The following is a 25,800-nucleotide window of genomic DNA, read 5'->3' as shown; positions in this document are numbered from 1 at the left end:
ATTACAAAACCCGCAACATTCCATGGGAGTGCCGGGTGGAGTCTTCTAGACAACCTTTCCGATGGACTGCTAAGACGTGTCTTAGGGGATGTTAGTGGACACGTTACAGGAGTGGTGTCCTCTTCGGATGTCCCACTAGACCCAATTTCTTCTTTTGGTGGAGACTTAGTTTGCTCCTTGAGATGTTGAAATGGGATTAAAGCCGTTTCGGGTTTGGTTTCAAGATTAGTTACCTCTTGGCTTGAAGACTCATCTTCTGATGATGCGTCTAGGAATGTCACATAACAGGGACCCTCTGATGCCTGTTGGAATCGTGAGACTCGTGCTTGTTGGCACGGTGCATCATCATCATCTTTCTTTGGCAAGGATGGATTAGGACGGCAAGAGCCACTACTAAAAGACGGCTTGTTCTTCTTGATCCATTTCTTATAAAGATTCTGCATATGAGAAGGTCCATTTACCAGACCAAATGGTACCATCGCCATTCTGTCCCACAGCATGAGCTTGTCTGCTTCTGATGCTTCTGGAACTTCTTCTTTATATATAACCTCTTCAGGTGGGATAGACTCTTCCATCTCGCTTTCATAACCTTCTTCTTCCATATCATCTCCATCCTCTTCGGTCTTTGTCTCTGTCTTTGGCTCTGTCTCTGTCTTTGTCTCTGGCTCTGTCTTCTGGCTCTGGCTCTGGCCATGTAACAGGGAGAGCAGTACATCCATGCTTCTATCTTAGTGTCAGAAGTGATTTCGGAAATAATCCATGGTTCAGGCAGGAAGTATTCACCCATTGATAATGGCTTTGCATCTTTTGGGAGTTGGCTTACAGTATCCACTGTTAAGGAACGTGCCACTGTTTTCTTGGGAAGGATCTGTTTGACAGCATCTTCGTCTGCTGATGTTCCATCTATGGCCTCATTAAGGGAGTTAGAAGATAATTCCAAGGAGGTGGATCCATGTCCTTTTTGAGAACCATATAGCTTCAGCACCACTTTGTTGGGTCCTCTACCCAAGGTCAAGGTTCCTTTGAACCAATCCGTCCTTGCTTTGGCTCCAAAAAGCCATGGTCAGAGGGTAGGATGTACCATAAGAGTTTGGCTTCACCACCAAATAGGTTAGCCAATAATCTTTTCCAGCCATTGTAGTCTTCACATATAGGAGAATGCCCAAAGGCTTGATTCTGCTATGATCCGCCAGTTTGATGAGCCATTGGGTTGGTTGCACACCTTGTAGGCCTAGATCCTTCATTGTCACATCTGTCATAATGTTCACTGATGAGCCTCCATCAATCAGTGCATTTGCAATAAATCAGCCTTCTATCCACATGCCAGTCTCTGGGGTACCCGGATCTAGGAAGGCGTTAGCCACGTCCACTTCTTTTACAAGCTCTGGAGCTTTGTAAAAGAAGCTTTGTTGGACTTTGGTGCTGTTGAGGGAGCAATCCTTAATCCACGTCTTCTTGTCAGTATACTTTTGAACATTTTTTGGCAATTGGGAGAAAACATCAATAATTGTCGGAATGTGAGGTTTGGTGTAAAGGTATCTAGATCTCTGACCAAATCATATTCCTTAATAGGATCCACTGGCTTCTCTAACCGGTTAGGGAATGGGGCAACACCCATTTTCGTTTTTCCTATTTCTTCCAACAGGGGCATCATGGGGACTTCTTCTGCCACTTGTGGCACTTCCTCCTCTTCTATCTCCTCGACCTCTGGTCCTATCTCTGGAACTGTCTCTGTGACTCTCTGTGGCATTGTAGTACTCTGTACGGCACTATCAGGCTCTGTTCTGTTCTGTTCTTCTGGTGGAAGATTGAACTTCACTGTTCTGGCAGGAGGATTATTTTCTTTCTGGATAGGTGGTTCCTTCCTCTTTGCATGCGTGATGGCAGCAACTTCCAATTCCACTAAATTGGAGGTAGGCTCTTGGGAGGATGTTTAAATCACTTTATTTTTTGCTTGTTTAGGAAATGAGAGAGAAAGAGAGATAGAGAGGGAGAGGGAGAAAAAGAGAAAGAGAGGGAGAGGGAGAGGGAGGGGAAGGAAATGAGAGAGGGAGAGAAAGAGAACGAGAGGGAGAGGGAGAGGGTGAGAGAGGGAGAGAAAGAGAGGGAGAGGAAGGGGAAGGAAATTTAAGATAATAGACTTATTGATAATGGTATGCAATGTGCTTTGCCATGGGCCACGTACTTCATCAAAATGAACCCAAAATTATTGTTATAGAAGAAGAAACCCTTAAATTGAGTATAGGATAATATCTCTCAGGTCTTATGACTATGAGTAGAATTGATTGAAATAAATTTTATTACTATAGTTATAAAATTTCATAGATGGCGCGCATTAATTTTAAAATGGATTACTTATACTCAAAGCCGAGATATAACAAATAATTATCTACCGGGACAAATCGTTGAGCATGATACAAGGCCGAGATATAACATCGGAAAATCTCTCAACTACTATATACAATGCAAGGTTTATGGTCAACTTGCAACTTGACGTACATCTCCATAAAGCTATCCATTTAAGCCTCATTTGCTGTAATGTAGATAAGATGGCAAACGAAGAAGGTCTTATTGTTCAAGACCGCGAGACGTATCTTAATCAGTGTGTCCCATGTCCTTGCTCTCAATGCAAGTTGGCAATTAGATGAAAACGCCGATTGTCTATAGAACGCGTACAACGATTTAGCGAGTTTCAATCTGAGATCATTGATCAGGCGATTGCGGATTTTCAGCAAACGATAATTTGAAGTTAGCATTTTTCATGCATTGTACTCTCAAGCTAATTGAAAACCATACACAATAAGATTGGGTCTTGTTGGCAAATTTTGTATCCAGGGGGGTGATGTCTCGACCCAAGGGGGAGTGCACCCTTTGCGGCCAATTAGAAGAGTTCGTGGACGTGCGATGGATGGATTGCAGGAGCCAATCGACCACTCACAAGGCCCATCTATACCGTCAATGCCAGAGGAGACAGACAACCTTCCCGACTTGCCTACAATCTTGGAGCCTGAGATGGAGGCAATGATCAATGCATTGATTCCCATGGATGTTGAGACATCTGACCGCTTAGAGAGGACGCATCCATACCATTATATGATGGGTGCCGAGTATCTCGGTTGAAGACATTTTTTGCACTCTTAAGTGTGCAAGTAAAATACGGTTGGAGCGATACGAGTGTGACTGAGTTATTCAAGTACCTTGCACACAGACTTCATTGTTTTTTTTTAAACAGTATTATTGCAAACATTTGTGTTTTTTCAAGGTGTTTTATGATTTACTTTCAGGTTACTAAAGTATCATATATTATCACTTACAAATACCACTCTTGAGTCTCGTGATGATGCATGATATGTTTTATGAAAGCTTGGCATTGGTTGCAATAGCATCCATGCATGTGTCAACGACTGCATATTGTTTCGAGATGAATACGAGACTATGGAGACATGTCCAAAGTGTAGTGCTCACAGGTATCGACAGGAGTTGGAAGGGCAGACCATCCCTCAAAAAGTTCTCAGACACTTTCCGCTCATCCCCCGCATAAACCACATGTTTCGCACGTCTGCCATGGCAAGCTTGACAACGTGGCATGTGCAGAATAGGTCCACGGATGGAGTTCAACGAATATCAGTAGATTTGCGCGCATGGAGCCACATTGACTCTACCTTCCCACGCTTTGCGCGAGAGCCAAGGAATCTTCGGCTCGGCGGTCTCGCCATGGATGGTGTGAACCCATTCGGTCTGCGCTCAACTTCTTATAGTGTGTGGCCTATAGTGCTTGTCAACTAGAACATTCCTCCATGGCTTTCTATGAAGAAAGGACATCTCATCCTTAGCTTGCTCGTCCCGGGCTGCTACAAAGTAAAAAATATGGACGTGTATCTTCGTCCATTAGTCGATGAGCTTAAGATTTTGTGGGAGGAGGGGGTCACAATGCAAGATATGAGTAGGCGCGATGGTCGGCGGTCAGCCAACATTCGAGCCATTCTCATGTGGATGATGCATGACTATAGGGTCACGAATGGATTTAAAGGAGGTAGGTAAGATGGAGGCGCTTTGGACGCAATCGAGTGCTGAAGGGGGAGTGCAGCTTCCTCGCACTCCCTGGGTTTTGTCTACCAAAGAAGAGCGCATTGTGAAGCAAGTAATCAAGTCTATCCGCACTCCGATGGGTATGATGCGTTCTCTTAGGTCCGCATTTTCTAAAGATGACCAAATGTCTGGGCTAAAATCCCATGATTGGCATAAGATATGTCAGGTTTGTGAACAGAATGGATTTTAATTAGCGTGGACATTTTGAAATTTGAAAAGTGACCATTATTCTTAATGCTTTTTCATTTGTGGAAGTTTGTCCTACCGATTGCGATCAGGGGATGCCTAACTCCAAAAATTCGCGGGACCATTTACAAGTTGTCGACTTTGGTGCAATGGATCTCACAGAAAGAGATTAAGACGTCCTCTATTGAATCCGCAAGGAGGGGAGCAGTTGAGACGGTCTGTCTCTTTGAGAAATACCTGCCCTCTAGCATGCTCACGATACAAGTTCACCTTCTTGTGCATCTTGTGGACGAAGTGGAGATTGTTGGACCTGTCCATACGCGATGGATGTTCTTCTTGGAGCACTTCATGAAAACCCTGAAAGGCTTTGTGTGACAACGAGCTTGTCCAGAAGGTAGCATGGTGGAAGGTTGGTTGGTGTCAGAGGCGTTAGTGCATATCTCACAATGGCTACCAACGGTGGAACCAGACAATGAAATGCTATGGACACTGAAGGATGATGATAGGCTGACTAGAGATGTGGTGGTTGGAAATGGGGTAGAAAAAAGAATGAATGCCTCAATGGAAGAGAAGGTGAATTGCTTCTGTATGTTGCACCATGCCTCCATGGAGACGTGGCTCGCCAAGTACCAGATTGCAAGGCAAGATCGAGAGGAAGCGCGAGCTGAATTCTGACGCAGTACGCATCACGGACCAATTCGATATCCCAAAGGCATGGAGGAGATGCCAAGGTTTATGTTAACACGATGGTTGCATGGAGCCTTGACCGCAACATCCAGCGAAGGGACAGAGGTCTCAATGGAGGAGTGGGAGTTCTCGAGGGGATGTAGTCCAAAGGTAATGAGGGGTTTAGAATGTGTCGTATCTAAATTTGCTTGCTACATCTAATTTGAGTATTTCAATGTGCAGTACAAAATATATAGTGTAGCGTGGTCGCGCGGACGGCATTTTCGGGTGGAGCCTATTGACCAAATGCGCTCCACAATGGACTGTGGTGTCATGGCAAGGTTTGAGCAAGAGAGCCGGCGACGAGCAACGGATCCGAACACGGTTGTGGATGAGATGGAGTATTTTGGGAACTTACAAAGTATTATTACAGTGGATTACCATAGATTCTCCATGATACTATTCGATGTGCAGTGGTTCAAAGTGGTACTTGGAGGAGTTGGAGCAACAGTTCAATGAGATCCATTTGGATTTCTCGAAATAGATTCCGAAAAAAAATGGATGGATTTGCGCGACACCTTTGTGTTGCGGGCCCATTGTGAACAGGTACAAATAGTCATTTGCTTGCTAATTGTAAAACGACATGGTTTATGTCACAATGGTTTGAAGTCGCTTTGTAAGTGTTTGTGAACAGGTAATCTTCTATCCAAACCCCGGACAACCTCGATGGTGGTATGTTATACCTTCAACTCCTCGAGGTGCGAGAATATATGATCAAAGCAATGTTCTAGGCATAGATAAAGAAAATATGCAAATAGATGGATCGATATTACAAGGGGTGGAGGCCACTGCAAGCTTGGAGCCCGCATCGGCTAACAATGATGGAAATACAGAAGTCGTAGAATTTTTTGAGAACTAGGCAGACTCGTTCTTTTGTGGTGACATGTCTATCGACCTTCCAGTGTATGCAGAGTTGTGTCAGGAGATTAACATGGGACCATAGAATACTTCATTCTTGGAGAATTGTATTACTCAATTCGTTGTTTAGATCTTCCATAAAGATAGATAAGATATACATTTTAAGAGGGATTTTTAAAAAATGATTTATATTAATGTGCTTTGTATAGTTTAAACTGATTATTCTAACATCATTTTTTATCTGTGCAGGTATCGACATTTTCAGGATGAGTCGAGGGATGAGCGATGAGGAGTTTCAGGACATGATGGCACGCATGTCTCCAGATCAGCTCGCGAGATTCAGAGAGATGGCAGATCAGGAGCTGTCTCGTTCTTCGTCAGGGCGCTCTACTAGATCAGCTTTAGCTAGATCAACTTCAGCGCAATCAGATGCTTTAGCTTCGAGCAGACGATCTCGACGCTCGCGACTTGGGCCAGAGGGAGGGACTGCGACTGCAGGAGGATCAGGGGGGTGCTGCTGTGGAGACATGGACGTGGTGTCTCCGTCTCGTCGTTCAGCTGGAGCTGCATCACCTCCAGGATTTGTCACACCTGTGGGGACGTCCACTCCAGTTACTCCGGCTTTTGCGCACCCATCGGCAGATGGCACGCCTTTTGGTGGCACTCCTTTTGGTGGCACCTCCTTTGGTGGCACCCCTTTGAGTGGCACTCCGGAAGAGAGTACCCCCGTCGGTACACCGGATGTGATCTCCTGGATATGCCCAGGAGCGTGGACGGAGATGGGAGAGGGCCCATCTTAGGCATACTCCTAGGGGTTATGGATACCTAGTGGATGGCAGGTCAGGACCCATCATCATGAATGATGAGGGGAGGAGGGTGATGGCTCGCATGAGGGAGTTGTGCCAACAAGTTTTTCTGCACAACGTCCTGGATCATTGGAGGAACATACCAGAGGGGAGCAAGGACTACATAGTAGCATCCTTGCACGAGGAGTTCCCGGTGCCAGCCACAGTGGATAGATTCTCTATAGGCTGGATGATGGATTGCATGCGTGCATACATGTCACATAGACGATCCGACACACGCAAGGCAATCAAGAGTGGGGCTCCAAAGCCCGAGTGGTTAGATACAGACGACTGGCGCCGACTGAGGGAGGAGGCTACAAATTCGCCAAGACGTTGGAGTCAGCAGCGGGAGGCGGCGAGGGCACGAATCGAGGCCGGATCGGTACATCATCTTGGGAGTGGCGGCCACAGGACATATTTGGAGGACTTTGTAAGTTTCTCTTTTGTTTTGCTTATTTGTTTTTTTGAGATATTCTTTGTACTCACAATCATGTTTCTAACAGTTAGCATTTTGTTTTCTTTGCAGCACTCCATTACAAATCGCGATCCACAAGGCCTTGAGACTCGATATGCAGAGAGGCACGGTCTCAGGGCATTGATCGACCGATTGTATAGACACAGTGGCCCTGTAAGTCACTCATCTTTCTTGTCCGTAGTTATCATGAGATATTTGAATGCATTATTGTATGGTGGATTGATATGTTGTTTCTTTTTCTGCAGAATCCATTTGATGCTCCTTTGCAGTGGGACGAGCTTTCGGGGGACGAGGATTTGTAGCTCGCCCTTGGATCCTTAGAGCTCACACACCTTTAGTTTTTAGTCACCCGATCTATGTAGACATTTTCTATGTATTAGTGCTATCGTTTCATAATTGTACCAATCACATTTTATGCGATATCATGTATTTATTTCATGTATCAATTTTATGATTTCAGTATACATTCTTTTTGTTTGCAAACGCTTTGTATGCAGCAGTGCAGAAACTATTTTGTATGGCTCTCATACAGCACACTGTGCTATATGTGGCAGGGCAGCTTGCTGCCCTGCCACAATTTCTTTTTTCTCTGTTACCGTCCCTATTTGCGTCGCAAATTTACTGCACGCGTCGCTATTGGCGTCGCTATGAGCGTCGCAAATACTTTGCAATCGTCACTATATGCGTCGCTATATGCGTCGCAAATGCGACGCATATAGCGACGATTCTATGGCGTCGTCAATAACGACGCTTTTTGCGACGACGGGGGAAAATTTTGTTGTTTGTATTTTCGTCGCTTTAAACGTCGCTATAAGGTCTATATCTTGTAGTGTGACTCATGCGGAGTAGAGGGTGGCTGTGGGCATTAATCCATCTCTCCTTCCAATCTCGAATGGTTAGAGATTGTGGAGTTATTCCATTAGTAGGGAGAACATATTTGGGATGGTCAATAGGAAGAAATCGATGATGATTGTCATAGATAACCTTCTTTAAACGTGCCGGCCTAGAGGAAACTAGAGAGGGACCGCAAATAGGACATGCATGATATCCTAATGTGGTTAAATCTATTAATAACATGCAATTCATTCAAGTCTTGAATTTTAAATATAGAGTTATATACATGTACCTGAACACTCTCCATATCCTGAAAAGTCATGCATGGTCCACAACAACATGGCCTTCAATGTGAAATCTCTAGAGGATGCAGATGCGCTTGTATCTTGCACCTCAATACCTTCCCATAACATATCTAACTCTTCAATAAAAGGCTCTAAGCAAATGTCCATGTTTTTTACCTTGTGCTTTTTATGAATCAGAAGGGACAACATTACATGTCCCTTTTTAATTGCCATGGATGGAGGAATATTATAATTCACCCATACCACTGGCCATACACTGTATGATGTGCATTTGATGCCAAATGGATTGACTCCATCCATACCTAAACCAAATCTCAAATTTCTTGGCTCTTCTTTGAAAACGGGCCACAAATTGTCTATATGTTGCCATGCCGCTGTGTCTGCAGGGATCCTTCATTTTCCATCACTTGAATGATGACTAGCATGCCATGACATGAGCTTTCCAATAGACTTACACTTGAACATAAGTTGAATACGTGGAACAATCAGAAAATGTCGCAAAACCTTACGAGGCACATCCATTGACTTCATCTCCACTTCGTATCTTGATTTGCCACAAACAGGACACTCTTGTGCGAACTCATGAATCCCACAAAATAAGACACAATCATTGACACATGCATGGATCTTGACATAATTGAGTCCTCCCAGAGATGTCAAGTAATGTCTTGCTTGCTCTCTCTTAGTTGGCAATTTGTTTTCTTTTGGAAGCATTTGTGATAATAACCTACATATATTTTTAAAAGTGAGTTAAAAAACCACCAATATATATTTGTGTCTGATTTCAAAATAGAACAATTAATATTATGATTCATAAGCCAAACTGAATTGATACCTACTTCAATAATGCATTCAATCTGACATTACTCCATCCATAAATTGTTTGCAAGTTAAGTATCTCGAGGGATGCACAAAGAATGGAGTATGTACAACCTTCATACAACGGAGTAGATGACGCTACGTATAGTGGGTCATCTGGCTTCGTAGAGTGACCTTCTCCCGGAACCGGTTGCGAAAATAGATTGTGTACCATGTTGTCCAAAATCTCATCCTCTATAACTTAATGGGGCATTTCATGAGGGCTACTATCACGGTCGTCAGTATCCACTCTTCTTGAAGACTCTGCCTCCTTGCATCGACATTTTGCAGCCTCTCAACGCCCGGGAGGGAGCATCTGAGGATGTGGCACTGCATCCTGCTCAACCACAAAAGGGAGTTTCATGTACGTTGATATATATTGAGTAACATAGACTAGCAATCTTAGTGTTAAAAACAATGAATATTGGTGATTTTTCTCGGTCCCATTCTCCATACATGCTGAGGTGTGACATTGCAACTCAACGTGCTCGAAAAATACACCCTCGACAACGATCACACATGCATTTAATTTTTTATCGTAGCCATGCATCTCGATTATGAAGACGTAATGATTCATCCTCACTTGAGGATGTGCTCGTTGACTCATCAGCATGCACCGCACTAGGTGATGACGACGACATGATTAAACCTAATTCATGACAACATCAAATTTGTTATTCATATGTTTACGTAAAAACTTCAAGGTGTATTAATTATTCTAAGATCTCAATTTTAAATGCACAAAACTTATCATAAATACATAAAAACTTATGATAAAAACTTACTATCAAAACTTATCTTAAATACAAAAACTCATGATAAAAGCTAAATGTGCGTCTATACTTGCGTTTAACTACGCGTCTAAATCTGCGTCTATACACGCGAAAATAGATGCGCATATACAAAAGTCAACGTAGATGCGCGCATATAAGTAAACGTAAACGTAGACGCGCATATACACGCAAAAATAGATGAAAATTCAAAATTCAAAAGATAATTGAATCATTTCTTTTCAAACTGCGCATTTCCTTTCTTGCATTTTTTGCGCGTTCTGAAGCTCGAGTTCAGCGGACATGCAATCTACCTCCACTAGTCTCTTCATGCCTCACCTCCTCATGATTCACCTCTTCTTTCACTTCAAAGAGATAAGAGGGGAAAGAAGAAAGCCAAGGAGAGGAAAAAAGAGAGAACAAAAGAGAGGAGAACAAGAGGAAGAAGAAGCAAAGAGAGGAGACAACAAGCAGCAACAAGCATAAAGGGAGAGTAACTCACCAAGGAGAGGAAGAAGGAGAAGGAAGCAACGCCACCACCCATCCATACCAAAGACCCAAGGTGAGTCCTCTTTCTCTCTCTCTCTCTCTCTCTCTCTCTCTCTCTCTCTCTCTCTCTCTCTCTCTCTCTCTCTCTCTCTCTCTCTCAGTGTATTAGGATCTATGATTGAACTTCTTATATCACAAATAAATCATGGATGGCGGTTGTTGGATTGAAAGCAGCTGACTGAGCATGTTTGACAGTGTGTGTACATTTCAGTGCAGACGTAAACATAGATGCGCAGCTATGTTTGCTATCATTGTGTCTGCAGTCGTGTCTCCAAGCACGTGTATTCTGCATATCAGACGCGAGAATACATGTGCTCTGCCTAGAAGCTTTGACTTCATAGTCGCGTCTCCAGGCACGTGTATTCTGTATCTCAGATGCGAGAATACACACGCTCTGCCCAGAAGCTTTGACTTCATAGTCGCGTCTCCAGGCGCGTGTATTCTACATTCCAGACGCGAGAATATATGCACTTAGACCAGAAGCTTTGACTTTAGAGGCGTTTGAGAGCGCATCTATACTACATCTCAGACGCGATTATAGACACACTCTAACCAGAGGCTTTGACCTCAGGGAAGCGCCTAAGAGCGTGTCTATTTTGCATCTCAGACGTGATTATACACGTGCTAGCTCTGATAAAAAGAAATTTGTATTTCTAAAATTGTACAAATTCGTCTTATTCCTGTGTTTTGTTTGCAGATGTCGCATGCTGGTTTATGTAGCAATGACCCATATTTGGATCGCATGAATGATACATTGGGCTTATTCGACAGAGGGGTCAATGCTGTTTTTAGAGATTTTCCTAGTAAGGAAGACTTCATGGGAGAGATGACTAGACACCTTGGCCGCTCTCCCACATTAGACGAGGTGTTTAGTGTCATGTCGTCTAGAACGCCTCTAACGTCTTTGCCTAGCACTGCTTCCCAAGCAACAAATGTCCAAACTTCAATTGCAGGTACTCCACATGCAGCGCCTATACATGCATTGACTGAAGCACAAGCGTCAGACGACGCACGTGCATTTGCAGAAGCACGTGTATCCAGCGAGGCAGAGGGTAGTCGACAGAGAGGGAGGAGGGAGAGTCGAGGGGGAGGACGAGGCTTGTGTGGGAATTGCCTACGAGGTGGCGCGCGATCACCCTCACTAGAAGATCATGTAGAGGAACCTGTATGCCAGCACTATACAGTTACAGATACTAGTGGCATCTTCCATGATGATGAAGGAAGGGATGTAATGGTGTACATGAGGAGCGTCGTGCATGCGATGTACAAAGATTGTTTCGTTTACTTCAAGAATCAGAAAAGTGGCTTGTGGTAGGAGGTGTTGAGGGTAGTCCATAGGAGGTACCCACATTCTGAGGGTCAGCGATTCTCGGATGATTGGGGATGCAAAAAAGTGAGGGATTTTCTTCACAACAAAATATCCCACCTCAGGACATGCGCCAGGGAGTCACTGTAGAGACAAGAGGAGGGGCGTGGAGCCTATAGCCAACCACCTATGTGCTACAGCATAGAGTGGAAGAAAGCCAAGAAGAAAGCAGCAGAGAAAGTGAAGAGTCGCCAGCACGCAGAGGCGCGACGCATCCAAATGGAAACCATGGGATCGTCGCATTACGGATCGGGCAGCAGAGAGTCGTGGGAGGCAGAGTTTGTAAGTATATTTTGATTTCTAGTTTTTTAAAATTTATATTTCTTTCAATTCTTTATATAATTTGTTCTAATATATTGTGTCTTATAATTGTTTGTATACATCATAATTGTTTTGCAGACTACTATCGTTGATAGGATACCTACTCCTAGAGAGGTAGGTTACCATCGAGGCCATAACTGCGCAGCCACATGGCTTCACTTCTATGAGAAGGGTCTCATCACTGAGGAGCAATACAACTGGGCTATGAGGATTTGACAGCCAGAGGAGGTATGTTTTTCTTACTTTCCTATTAAAACTATAGCTAATTATAACTTTTTCTTTGCAATTGTATGTAAGCAACCTTGATCTTTTGTGTGTGTAGGCGAACCCTGATGTGAAGCATAGTGAGGAGGGGGATAGCGACGCTAGTAGCCATGGTGGTGCTAGCGAAGATGTTTCTTCTTCAGATTTGTAGAGGAGCACCATACATCCTCTATGGCCTTGTTTCCTTGTATATCTATTATTCATCTTTGAGCCTACTACTTGCGGCTATGCTTTAGGTCACAAGCACTTAAACTCCCTATGTAAATAAATTTTATCTATAATGAATACATTGATTTTTGTTTTCAATTCTCGTGCCTTCAGATCCATTGTGTTTTTTCCAAATGCACAATTTGATAGTTCTCTTATTCGCATCTATTTGCACGTCTAAATTGCAGAAAACGCGCACCTATAGTCGCATCTAAAATGCAAACTACACGCGCTCATACATGTGCTATATAATTTAAATTAATAAAAGAAATTAGATATCTTTTTTAAAAAAAGAGATTTTTGGTTTTGCGTTCGCGTCTACTGGCGCTTGTACAAGCGCGTCCACGCATGTGTCTATATGCCCGTCTAATTTTCTTATAGACAAGCTGGTAGACGTACAAAAAAAATTAAATAAACAACAATTTTGGTTTTCATATGCGCTTGCATTCATGCGTGTATATGCGCGTCTATAGCATGTCTATTGGTGCATGTGAATTTCCTCATACATGCGACTATAGACATGCAAATAGACAGGCTTGTAGACGCGCCCATAAGATTTTCTCCCAATTCACAAATTGCGTCTAAAAGTGCGTCTAAGAGGCCTTTTTGTTATAGTGTATCATTTCCTTTGAAGCCCATTCTTCTCATTGTGCCTCAACACCTTAATCCTGTCGGCGGTGTAACATGTCCACTTGTATCTTCAGGAGACATCTTAGTTGGTATTAGAGCGAACCCACAACCAAATTGTTTTTATGAAATCTTAATAAGATGAAGTAAAGAAAATGTTTCTGTTCCAAACACTTCCTTACTTCCAATGTTGTCTCGCAGAATTACGAAGCGTGGAATAAGTTCTTAGTATTTTGAGTCATGTTTATGACTGCAATGCATTCTCTTCATTATCGAAAAAGGGTTGAGATGATGAACATCTTGGAGAAAATCTATAATCCATCACCTTTGTACATGGAACGAAGATGGATAGGTGTCTCAAGCCGCCCACTGGTTTGCTTATCTACAAACCAACCTAAAGAGGATCAAGTGGTTGGAAGACCTGAAAGTCGTGAAGCTGTTTATTTTTGTGGAAGCTCACATAAACTCAACTTTACATATTCAAGGTCGAAGGGTTGAGATGAACTCATATGTGTATGAGTAAGTATCTTGTGTGATCCCTGTCGACAGGATTAAAGTGTTGGGGCACCATGAGAAGAATGGGTTCCAAAGGAAAGGGTACCCTGAACTTCAAATGAGTTACCGATTCCTGAAGATCCATGACCCAAAACCATACTATTATACAGTTCCTGTAGATAAATGTAATACAACGTTGTTCTCCCCAAACTAAATGTAACAGTTGGCTTCTCATCGCAAGAAATGTTGTATTTCGAAAGGGCTATGCCCATATAAATACAAATAAAAATTCCTTTTATCAATGTCTGATTGTGCATAAGAATTGATAAAAAGTTAAGTGGTTAGATTGCTTGATTGATACCGGAATTGAAGATGTAATATAAATCAATAACGTTTATTGTATAATAACGTTAAGAAACCTTTATCCAGGCACAACCCCCGGTACAAGTTCCTAGTTCGCCTCCTACATCAAGTACTGCCGCCCGAATTTGATGGGCGAGGCAGGTATGTCCAAGTAGATGCTGAAATTTGGATTGAATCCATGGAGGATTACTTCGAAGCAGCCGGTACTGCGCCCACCAATTAGGCTATGCTCGCCAAGCTGAAACTCACCGGCGAAGCCACGCTTTGGTGGAAGCAATGGTGCAGGGATCAAGGGATCACAAAAGGATCTGTTACTTGGGACTTCCAACCAGATATTTGCTCCACACCTCTTTTCTTTTTCTTTATGAAGGCTCCCTTGAGACATCTCATACATCCTGTGGGTGTTCGAAAGCTACATATTTGTTTCTTCACTATTTTTTCCTCGTTCTTTGACAACATCCAAGGTGCATGGGGTAGCTCAATCTTTCCTCTGGGTCCAATGTGTGGCCAGGCTCATCTCATACGACCAATGTTACGTAAATCCTCCCTTACATTGATTGAATCACGAGCCCCTATCAAGTGATCCCATAATGTAGATACAACATTTTTGAATATGTGCATGGGGTCCAATAGGTGATTGATCTTGAGTTCAGTCCAATATGAAAGACGAAAAAATATAGAGAACCTAACAAACAAACAATATATTATGTAAAAAATTCATCATGCTAAATACTTTAAAGTCAATCAAGAGAAATATACTTCTTACCGACTCATGCGGAGTGGAGGGTGGTTGTGGGCATTAATCCATCTCTCCTTCCAATCTCGAATGGTTAGAGATTGTGGAGTTATTCCATTAGTAGGGAGAACATATTTGGGATGGTCAATAGGAAGAAATCGATAATGATTGTCATAGATAACCTTCTTTAAACGTGCCGGCCTAGAGGAAACTCGAGAGGGACCGCAAATAGGACATGCATGATATCCTGATGTGGTTAAACCCATTAATAACATGCAATTGATTCAAGTCTTGAATTTTAAATATAGAGTTATATACATGTACCCGAACACTCTCCATATCCTGAAAAGTCATGCATGGTCCACAACAACATGGCCTTCAATGTGAAATCTCTAGAGGGTGCAGATGTGCTTCTATCTTGCACCTCAATACCTTCCCATAACATTTCTAACTCTTCAATCAAAGGCTCTAAGTAAATGTCCATGTTTTTTACCTTGTGCTTTCTATGAATCAGAAGGGACAACATTACATGTCCCTTTTTAATTGCCATGGATGGAGGAATATTATAATTCACCCGTACCACTGGCCATACACTGTATGATGTGCTTTTGATGCCAAATGGATTGATTCCATCCATACCTAAACCAAATCTCAAATTTCTTGGCTCTTCTTTGAAAATGAGCCACAAATTGTCTATATGTTGCCATGCTGGTGTGTCTGTAGGAATTCTCCATTTTCCATCACTTGAATGATGACTAGCATGCCATGACATGAGCTTTCCAATAGACTTACACTTGAACATAAGTTGAATACGTGGAACAATCAGAAAATGTCGCAAAACCTTACGAGGCACATCCATTGACTTCATCTCCACTTCGTATCTTGATTTGCCACAAACAGGACACTCTTGTGCGAACTCATGAATCCCACGAAATAAGACACAATCATTGACACATGCATGCGCTCTGCCCAGAAGCTTTGACTTCATAGTCGCGTCTCCAGGCGCGTGTATTCTGCATCTCAGATGCGAGAATACACGCGCTCTGCCCAAAAGCTTTGACTTCATAGTCGCGTCTCCAGGCGCGTGTATTCTACATTCCAGACGCGAGAATACATGCACTTAGACCAGAAGCTTTAACTTTAGAGACGTGTTTGAGAGCGCGTCTAAACTACATCTCAGACGCGATTATAGACCCACTCTAACCAGAGGCTTTGACCTCAGGGAAGCGCCTAAGAGCGTGTCTATTTTACATCTCAGACGCGATTATACACGTGCTAGCTCTGATAAAATAATTTTTTATTTCTAAAATTGTACAAATTCGTCTTATTCTTGTGTTTTTTTTGCAGAGGTCGCATCCTGGTTTATCTAGCAATGACCCAGATTTGGATCGCATGAATGATACATTTGGCTTGTTCGACAGAGGGGTCAATGCTTTTTTTGGAGATTTTCCTAGTAAGGAAGACTTCATGGGAGAGATGACTAGACACCTTGGCCGCTCTCCCACAGTAGACGAGGTGTTTAGTATCATGTCGTCTGGAACGCCTCTGATGTCTTTGCCTGGCACTGCTTCCCAAGCAACAAATGTCCAAACTTCAATTGCAGGTACTCCACGTGCAGCGCCTGTACAAGCATCGGCTGAAGCACAAGCGTCAAACTAGGCACATGCATTTGCAGAAGCACGTATATCCAGTGAGGCAGAGGGTAGTCGACAGAGAGGGAGGAGGGAGAGTCGAGGGGGAGGACGAGGCTTGTGTGGGGATTGCCTACGAGGTGGCGCGCAATCACCCTCACTAGAAGAACACGTAGAGGAACCTGTATGCCAGCACTATAGAGTTACAGATATTGGTGGCATCTTCCATGATGATGAAGGAAGGGATGTAATGGCGTACATGAGGAGCGTCGTGCATGCGACGTACAAAGATTGTTTCGTTTACTTCAAGAATCAAAAAAGTGGCTTGTGGTAGGAGGTGTTGAGGGCAGTCCATAGGAGGTACCCACATTCTGAGGGTCAGCGATTCTCGGATGATTGGGGATGCAAAAAAATGAGGGATTTGCTTCACAACAAAAGATCCCACCTCATGACATGCGCCAGGGAGTCACTATAGAGACAGGAGGAGGGGCGTGGAGCCTATAGCCAACCATCTATGTGCCACCACATAGAGTGGAAGAAAGGCAAGAAGAAAGCAGCAGAGAAAGTGAAGAGTCACCAGGATGCAGAGGCGCGATGCATCCAAATGGAAACCATGAGATTGTCGCATTACGGATTGGGCGGCAGAGAGTCGTGGGAGGCAGAGTTTGTAAGTATATTTTCATTTCTAGTTTTTTAAAATCTATATTTCTTTCAATTCTTTATATAATTTGTTCTAATATATTGTGTCTTATAATTGTTTGTATATATCATAATTGTTTTGCAGACTACTATCATTGATAGGATACCTACTCCTAGAGAGGTAGGTTACCATCGAGGCCATAATTGTGCAGCCACATGGCTTCACTTCTATGAGAAGGGTCTCATCACTGAGGAGCAATACAACTAGGCTATGAGGATTCGACAGCCAGAGGAGGTATGTTTTTCTTACTTTCCTATTAAAACTATAGCTAATTATAACTTTTTCTTTGCAATTGTACGTAAGCAACCTTGATGTTTTGTGTGTGTAGGCGAACCCTGATGTGAAGCATAGCGAGGAGGGGGATAGCGACACTAGTAGCCACGGTGGTGCTAGCGAAGATGTATCTTCTTCAGATTCGTAGAGGAGCACCATACCTCCTCTATGGCCTTGTTTCCTTGTATATCTATTATTCATCTTTGAGCCTACTCCTTGTGGCTATGCTTTAGGTCGCAAGCACTTAAAATCCCTATGTAAATGCATTTTATCTAAAATGAATACATGGATTTTTGTTTTCAATTCTCGTGCCTTCAGATCCATTGTGTTTTTTCCAAATGCAGAATTTGATAGTTCTGTTATTCGCATCTATTTGCACGTCTAAATTGCAGAAAACGTGCGCCTATAGTCGCATCTAAAATGCAGAGTACACACGCTCATACATGTGCTATATAATTTAAATTAATAAAAGAAATTAAATATCTTTTTAAAAAATGAGATTTTTGGTTTTGCGTTCGCGTCTACTGGCGCTTGTACAAGCACGTCTACGCATGTGCCTATATGCCCGTCTAATTTTCTTATAGACAGGCTGGTAGACGCATAAAAAAAATTAAATAAACAACAATTTTGGTTTTCATATGCGCTTGTATTCATGCGTGTATATGTGCATCTATAGCGCGTCTATTGGTGCATGTGAATTTCCTCATACATGCGACTATAGACACGCAAATAGACAGGCTTGTAGACGCGCCCGTAAGATTTTCTCTCAATTCAAAAATCGCGTCTAAAAGTGTGTCTAAGAGAACTTTTTGTTATAGTGTATCCTTTTCTTTGAAACCCATTCTTCTCATAGCGCCTCAACACCTTGATCCTATCGGCGGTGTAACGTGTCTACTTGTATCTTCAGGAGACGTCTTAGTTGGTATCAGAGCGAACCCACAACCAAATTGTTTTTATGAAATCTTAATAAGATGAAGTAAAGCAAATGTTGCTGTTCCAAACACTTCCTTACTTCCAATGTTGTCTTGCAGAATTACGAAGCATGGAACAAGTTCTTAGTATTTTGAGTCATGTTTATGACTGCAATGCATTCTCCGCATTATCGAAAAAGGGTTGAGATGATGAACATCTTGGAGAAAATCTATAATCCATCACCTTTGTACATGGAACGAAGATGGACAGGTGCCTCAAGAATCTACTATATAGCCGCCCACCGGTTTGCTTATCTACAAACCAGCCTAAAGATGATCAAGTGGTTGGAAGGCCTGAAAGTCGTGAAGCTGTTCATTTTTGTGGAAGCTCACATAAACTCAACTTTACATATTCAAGGTCGAAGGGTTGAGATGAACTCATATGTGTATGAGGAAGTAACTTGTGTGATCCCCGTCGACAGGATTAAAGTGTTGGGGCACCATGAGAAGAATGGGTTCCAAAGGAAAGGGTACCCTGAACTTCCAATGAGTAACCGATTCCTGAAGATCCATGACCCAAAACCATACTATTATACAGTTCCTGTAGATAAATGTAATACAACGTTGTTCTCCCCAAACTAAATGTAATAGTTGCTTCTCATCGCAAGAAATGTTTTATTTCGAAAGGGCTATGCCCATATAAATACAAATAAAACTTCCTTTTATCAATGTCTGATTGTGCATAAGAATTGATAAAAAGTTAAGTGGTTAGATTGCTTGGTTGATAGCGGAATTGAAGATGTAATATAAATCAATAATGTTTATTGTATAGTAACGTTAAGAAACCTTTATCCAGGCACAACCACAGGTACAAGTTCCTAGTTCGCCTCCTACATCAAGTACTGCTGTAATCCAGGAGAAGAAGTTTCTTCTCAAGCAGATTAAGCCGCCCGAATTTGATGGGAGAGGTAGGTTTGTCCAAGTAGATGCTGAAATTTGGATTGAATCCATGGAGGATTACTTCGAAGCAGCCGGTACTGCGCCTACCAATCAAGCTATGCTCGCCAAGCTGAAACTCACTGGCGAAGTCAGGCTTTGGTGGAAGCAATGGTGCAGGGATCAAGGGATCACGGAAGGATCCGTTACTTGGGAGAAGCTGAAGAAAGCCGTGCAGGGAAGATACTTACCACCTCCATATCGCATGCAAAAAATGAATGAGTTCTACGAGCTAAAATAGCTCGGACTCACTCTTGATGCATACTATTCCAAATTTGTCTCACTTCTTAAGTATGCGCTGTAGATGGACATGACACAACAGGTGTCCAAATTTTGTGCTGGTTTAAACCCACCAATAAATACCTGTATCGAATGTATGTGTCCATCAGATCTTCAGGATGCACTCATTCGAGCTGCGCCTATAATTCAGGAAGTGCAGTCTAGACCAAGGGGTAACAAAACCTGGTCTTATAATGACCTAAAGAGAAGAGCATTCAGACCTCAAATGAAGAGAGTTCAAGGTCATAATCAAGGACAAAGAAAGAAAGCAAGGACTAATAATGTCAACAACTTTGTTCCTACTCAAAGCAATGGCCGAAACCTCCATTGTTTCCACTGCAACGAACCCGGTCACTTCAAGAGACAATGTCCCAAACTTGGAGGAGGATATTGCCAAGCACCTTTCCAAGGAATGGGCCATGGTCAAGGAGCTGCTACCCAAGGTAGAGGAAGAACCGCATGTGTTGCCAATAGGCAAATGTGTGAAGAAGAAGAAGAAGAAGAAGAATATATGACCATGGAAGCAGAGTTTGAAAGGGCAACAGTCCATGCCGCTCTACACAAGAAAGGCTCGAATCGCCAATTCTCGATGATTCAGACACCATCAAACTATCAAGGTAAAAGTTTCAAGACCTTCATTGATTGTGGCAGTACACATTCCTTTATCTCACCAGCTTGTGCAAAAAGATTAGGAATAGCCACAGTAGAAGCACCTATCTTGCTTGTGGAATTGGCAAATGGTCGTGAGGTTACTTGTACCAGGCAAACTGCTAAGGTGGAATTCTTTCCGGGAGGAGTAATGACTTCAGTTAAATTCAGAGTCATGAATTTAGGTATCCATGAGTGTTTAGTTGAAATGGATTGGCTTAAGCCTAACGACGCCCACATTCATTGTGAAAAGGGCCAAGTTTCCTTTCGAAACTCTGAAAGGCAATTAGTCACAACTTAAGGTGAGGCTGAAGTGCCAAAAATTCAATTGGCCAAAGCATCTCGGATCATAAAAGGAGTCAAAAAAGGATTACATGTCTACTTAATTAAGCTCAACAAGTTAGATCAAAGTCAAGAGTCTAGTGAAGGACCTTCTTGGCTAAAGGAATATGCGATGTTTTTCCGGAAGAGTTGACAGAAGTCTCGCCTCAAAGAGAAGTGGATCATGAGATTAAGCTAGTACCAAGAGCTGCGCCAATTGCAAAGAGACCTTATAGAATGTCCATACCAAAAGCAATTGAGCTGAAGGAACAACTCAAGCAATCGCTAGATCAGGGCTACATCCGGCCTAGCAGTTCACCATGGGGAGCTCCAGTACTGTTTCAGAAAAAGAAAGATAAAACACTTCGACTATGTATTAATTACCGAGGATTGAATCAATCAATGGTCAAGAACAAGTACCCTATTCCTAGAATAGATGAGCTTCTTGATTGTCTTCAGGGGGCAAAGATCTTCTCCAAGATTGATCTCAGGTTGGGTTACTATCAAATAAGGATCAAGGAAGAAGATATCCCAAAGACAGCTTTCAACATGGAGCCCCAAGAGGAACACCAAGGAAAAGGGAATTCTCTTGCAAGGAAAAGGGAATTCTCTTGCAAGAAAATCTATCTTGTAACATCAACAAGCTTTTTTATTAGGTTTTTTATGATCACAATGAAGAAAAGAACACCAGGCACAACAAATCTTCATGCAACATCATATAGATCTCCCATGGATTTGATAGAATCAACCATATTCTTCAACATCTTCACAAAATCCATCAATATAACAAATAAAGAAAATGAATACAGCATCTTTGAATGGAAATACATCACATAGTATTCATCTTCAATATCTTCATAGTCTTCTCTCTCAATCTCTCATATACAATCACTCTATTTTAGTAGAATTGGCTATCTCTGACTCTCTCTCTCTCTCCATCAATAATACATCATATCCTCACTACAATCTCTCATAATCACTCACAATAATCCTTCTTAGGTCGTGGATACCCCTCCCAAGAGGTATGTCTGATATGAAGAGTCACTAGAGCCACTACAGTGTCCTTTCACAGCTCACTAATGTCACTTCACTTCAGTCTTTACTTGAGTCTTCGGTAGCTACTTCTTTTACTTCTTTTAGCTCCTTTGCACTTGTATTCACCTCTTTCCAAGGCTAGAAAAATTTTCCAAGCTACACTCTCATCCAACAGAACACATACGGAAGCATACAGAACAGTCACAGTACAGTACCAGTACAGCTACAATACAGAAACAGAAGCTCTACAGAAGGTTACAGAAGGTCAACAAAACCTCATAACTCATACTCAAACCATTCCAAACTCTCAAAAACTATTCAATAAGATTTCACAAGATCTCAATCTTCATCACTCAATAATCCATGCTTCATACAGAAGACAATCAGAACAAAACAGAAGGTATACAGAACCTATCAGAACATCACAGAACCTCATATCTCCACTGAAAATCATCATGAACTTAATAAAACCATTCCAACCTATCCAAAACACTCTCAAATCACTTCCAAACCAATCAATCATCTCATAAAATCAACCATTCAGCTCTCAAAAACAACAAAAATCAGCCAAAAAATAGGTCATTTCAACACTCAACATATCCCCACACTTAATAAGGAAGTGTCCTCGCGACCCAAGAAAAAGGGAATACAAGTTCATTCAAAAGCTCAACTTTGATCTTCAATATCTCTTCAAAAACAGTCCTTCCAACCACAACCCCAACTTATCACCTATATCTGATATAAAAATACAACGAAATAAAAACCCTTTATACATTAACACTTCTTATCAAACTGGAAATCACAACAAACTTGTAAAGGATATAAGAGGTTTCTTCTTCTTCTGCATCAGCATCTTCAACTATCCAACCACGACCCCATCACCACAATTCTCCAAAAATGTAGCTTGCACGAAAGCCAATCCAATAGGCAACCACCACGATCTTATTACTTAAATTAACCCACAACACAAACACCACGCACAACACAACCATCTGAATGACTCCTCCAAAAAGAAAGATTTTATCATTAAAAATCATCCACCATACATTGGAAAAGGTATCAATGAAGATGATCCCTCTTGAAAGATTGGTGATTTCGAAAACGATCCATAGATAAGGATTCATCTACAAATGTTTTGGGAGGATTCTGAAAAATTTGAAGGCAGCACATCCTTTCCAACAGGACAAGGTATCTGCTAGGCAAACACAGGGCATGAAAATAAAATATATCCAACTGCTGGAAATCAATGCTCACATTGACATTTATGCACAACTTTGGAATAGGCTTTGAATCATTATGAGAATGCCTATGCATGTACGCCAGGTACCAAGCAAAATGAGCTGTTAATCGCACAGAAGGATCTAGAGACTATGAATACTGCTGAGCAAAATGAATATAGTTCTGGTATGCTTGACTAGCAGCTCTCCATTCTCCTGGAATTATTGGCCACTTTATCTGAGGTCCTGTAAGAGAATCATTCGAGCTCCATCCCCTTCTTCTGGAAATCTGATGATCAAACCCGTCATATTCACTAACCAACTAAGGTGGTTGAGATATAGAAGTGGCAGGAGATGGAAGTGGAATAAGGAAAAGTGGATGAAGAGATGGGTAGGAAAAATCATAAAAGGAGGAATAATTTAAAGAAGGAGTGGTTGAAAATTGTAGGGAATCACTCAGGAAGGGTGTTAACTGATAAATAGGAAAGGTAGAAGGTGCATGAATGGATGGAGAAGGACATGGTGGAGAAGGGAAAAATACTCTATCCTCGATAAAAGAGCAATATGTAAATATGGGAATTTGAGGAAAAGATTGAGGTTGGAAAAGAAGGGGTAAGATGGTTATGGAATTGGTTTGATAGAGGGAAAGATATATATCATAACGGTGAGCCATTTGTTGGTAATAAAATAGGGTAGGAACAGAAGGACCTAAGATAGATCTTCTCTGATAGGCATCAAAAAAGGTAGAATCAAATGGATTATGTTTGGAAAGATAAGCTAAGAGATCCACCCTCAGTTGGTTAGTGCTTTGGGCATAGGTAGGGGCTGTGTTCTGTCTTTGATTCAGGACCACAGAATCAATCATGGTATGCCAGGAATTATCAGGGCAAGTAGCCACTTTGGAGGAGTAACTCTCGAACATGTCTTCTATTCGCAACTCCAAATGGTTGACATACAAAACAGCTTGTAAAACCATGTCTCCCACATACCAAGCCATATCCACTTCATCTGGAATCAACAAGTCTTCTCATAGATACATATATGACATCAACATGGTATCGGTCGTGACAGAATCTTCAAACACCATACAGACCACCTCTGTCAACAACTCAGGAGACCAAGCCCCACTCCAACCATCCTCTAGAAGAGGAAGATCCATCGTTGAAAGCTTCATGTAGAAGGCCAACTTTTGTAATTGATAGTGGACAAAGAAAGAATGGTTCGGAGGAACATATTCCTGGAATTGCTCAAATGAAGACTATAGCAAGTCCATTCTGGACTGCAATCTTTCCACTTTATCTTGGAAGAGAGGACATAAGGTAGCCTGTCTTTGAAGAACTGCGGAGTCCTGCTGTGAGAGAGAAGGGATCAAGGGAACATGAGGGCTTGGAGGAACAGACCGTGACTTTGCCAGTTGATCTTGCAACTGCTTGATTTGGGAAGCTTGTGATTCCACTGTGTCATTAGTAGTCTGTAAGGCTGAAAGTTTGACATCTAAAAGACTTTGGAACTCGTGCCCTTCTTTGGACATCCTCTCCTTCTTCTCCGAGAGGCTAGTAACCTCTGATTGAGCCTCTATTGACTGAATCTTCAAAGAAGATATCTCATCTCTTTGGGTTGCAACCAGTTGGGTTTGTTGCTCCATTTGCTTAAACAAATCTGCTAGGGTATCCTTAGTAGAGGCTAACTCAGATGTTGCCTTATGCAACTGGTCCTTAGACTACATCAGTTCTTCATAAAAGGAAGCGTACAGCTGTTGAACAGAGGCTGTCACTGACAGTTCAATGGAACTCTGAATGTCTTTACATAGGAAAGGAATAGCATCTCCCGAGACTAGACTGTTCAGTGAGGGGACTGATATATCCAACGAACCTTCTCGATGTGCTCTGAACAAGTTATTACATGTGAGATAACCAGGAAGATCACTGCCAAAGGTAGCAGGAATAGGCACTGAAGGAAGAACTGAAAGAGCTTTATCCGCTACCCGCTTCAAGCATTTGCGCTGTATGACCAGGGGAGGCGGAGAATCATCATCCTCTATATCAATTGGTTCTAACTCATCTGAAGGTGGAGGAGGAGGTACTAGATCAGATGGAGGAGGTGGAGGCACACTCTTCTGTAAACCTGAGTAGGTCAAGAAGGCAGACAAGTACCATCCATAGGTGACATTGGTAGCATTGCCCCTGGTGACTTTGACGAAATGTTGATCCATCTTAGTGAGTAGGTAAGTGCTCCAATCAATAGCTACTCCTTTTAACACCATCCTTGAAGCTGTGAACAGCTCTTTGGACAAGTAATGGGATAGCATTTTTGCAGGCATAAACCTGTCCTGGAGAAACTGATAGACCAACTTCCACACAGGATAAGTGATCATAGAAAAGGAAACTCTTGAAGAGTTGATCACCTTCTTAACATCCAGAACTTCCCTTGTCTGTTTTTGTAACAGCTTCAAAATCTATTCGTTAGAGAAAAGCTGGTGAGTGGTAACAAAGGATTCACCTTTGGAGGGAAGATTCATGCTATGCAACCAAAAGATTCGACATGACCTCTAGACATATGCGACCAAAAGATTCATGCTATGCAACATGCAAAAATCCAAATCCCCGTATCAGGCAATAAAGAAAAAAAACTACACACCGTACCCTTAACCGCAACAAAGAAACTGAACCAAAACATAACAACAACCCACACATATCAAGACCACAACTTTGATAATTAGGTTTAACCATGGAGACAACTCCAAAGACTTCGCATACCCATCCCATGAAATCGGGTTCATTAAAAAGGGGAAATAAGTGCAGTGAGGGGGAATTAATTTAATGAAAGGTTAATTTAAATAAATTATTAAGAAATGGGTGAATTTTTATTAAATGATAAACCTTATCAAGAAAATGGGGGTTCATTCTTAAAATTTT

The sequence above is a fragment of the Lygodium microphyllum genome, chromosome 1 (assembly GCF_053477565.2).
Source record: "Lygodium microphyllum isolate KBCC chromosome 1, Lygodium_microphyllum_v1.1.10, whole genome shotgun sequence".
Taxonomy (NCBI): Eukaryota; Viridiplantae; Streptophyta; class Polypodiopsida; order Schizaeales; family Lygodiaceae; genus Lygodium; species Lygodium microphyllum.
Note: the sequence above shows the minus strand (reverse complement) of the source record.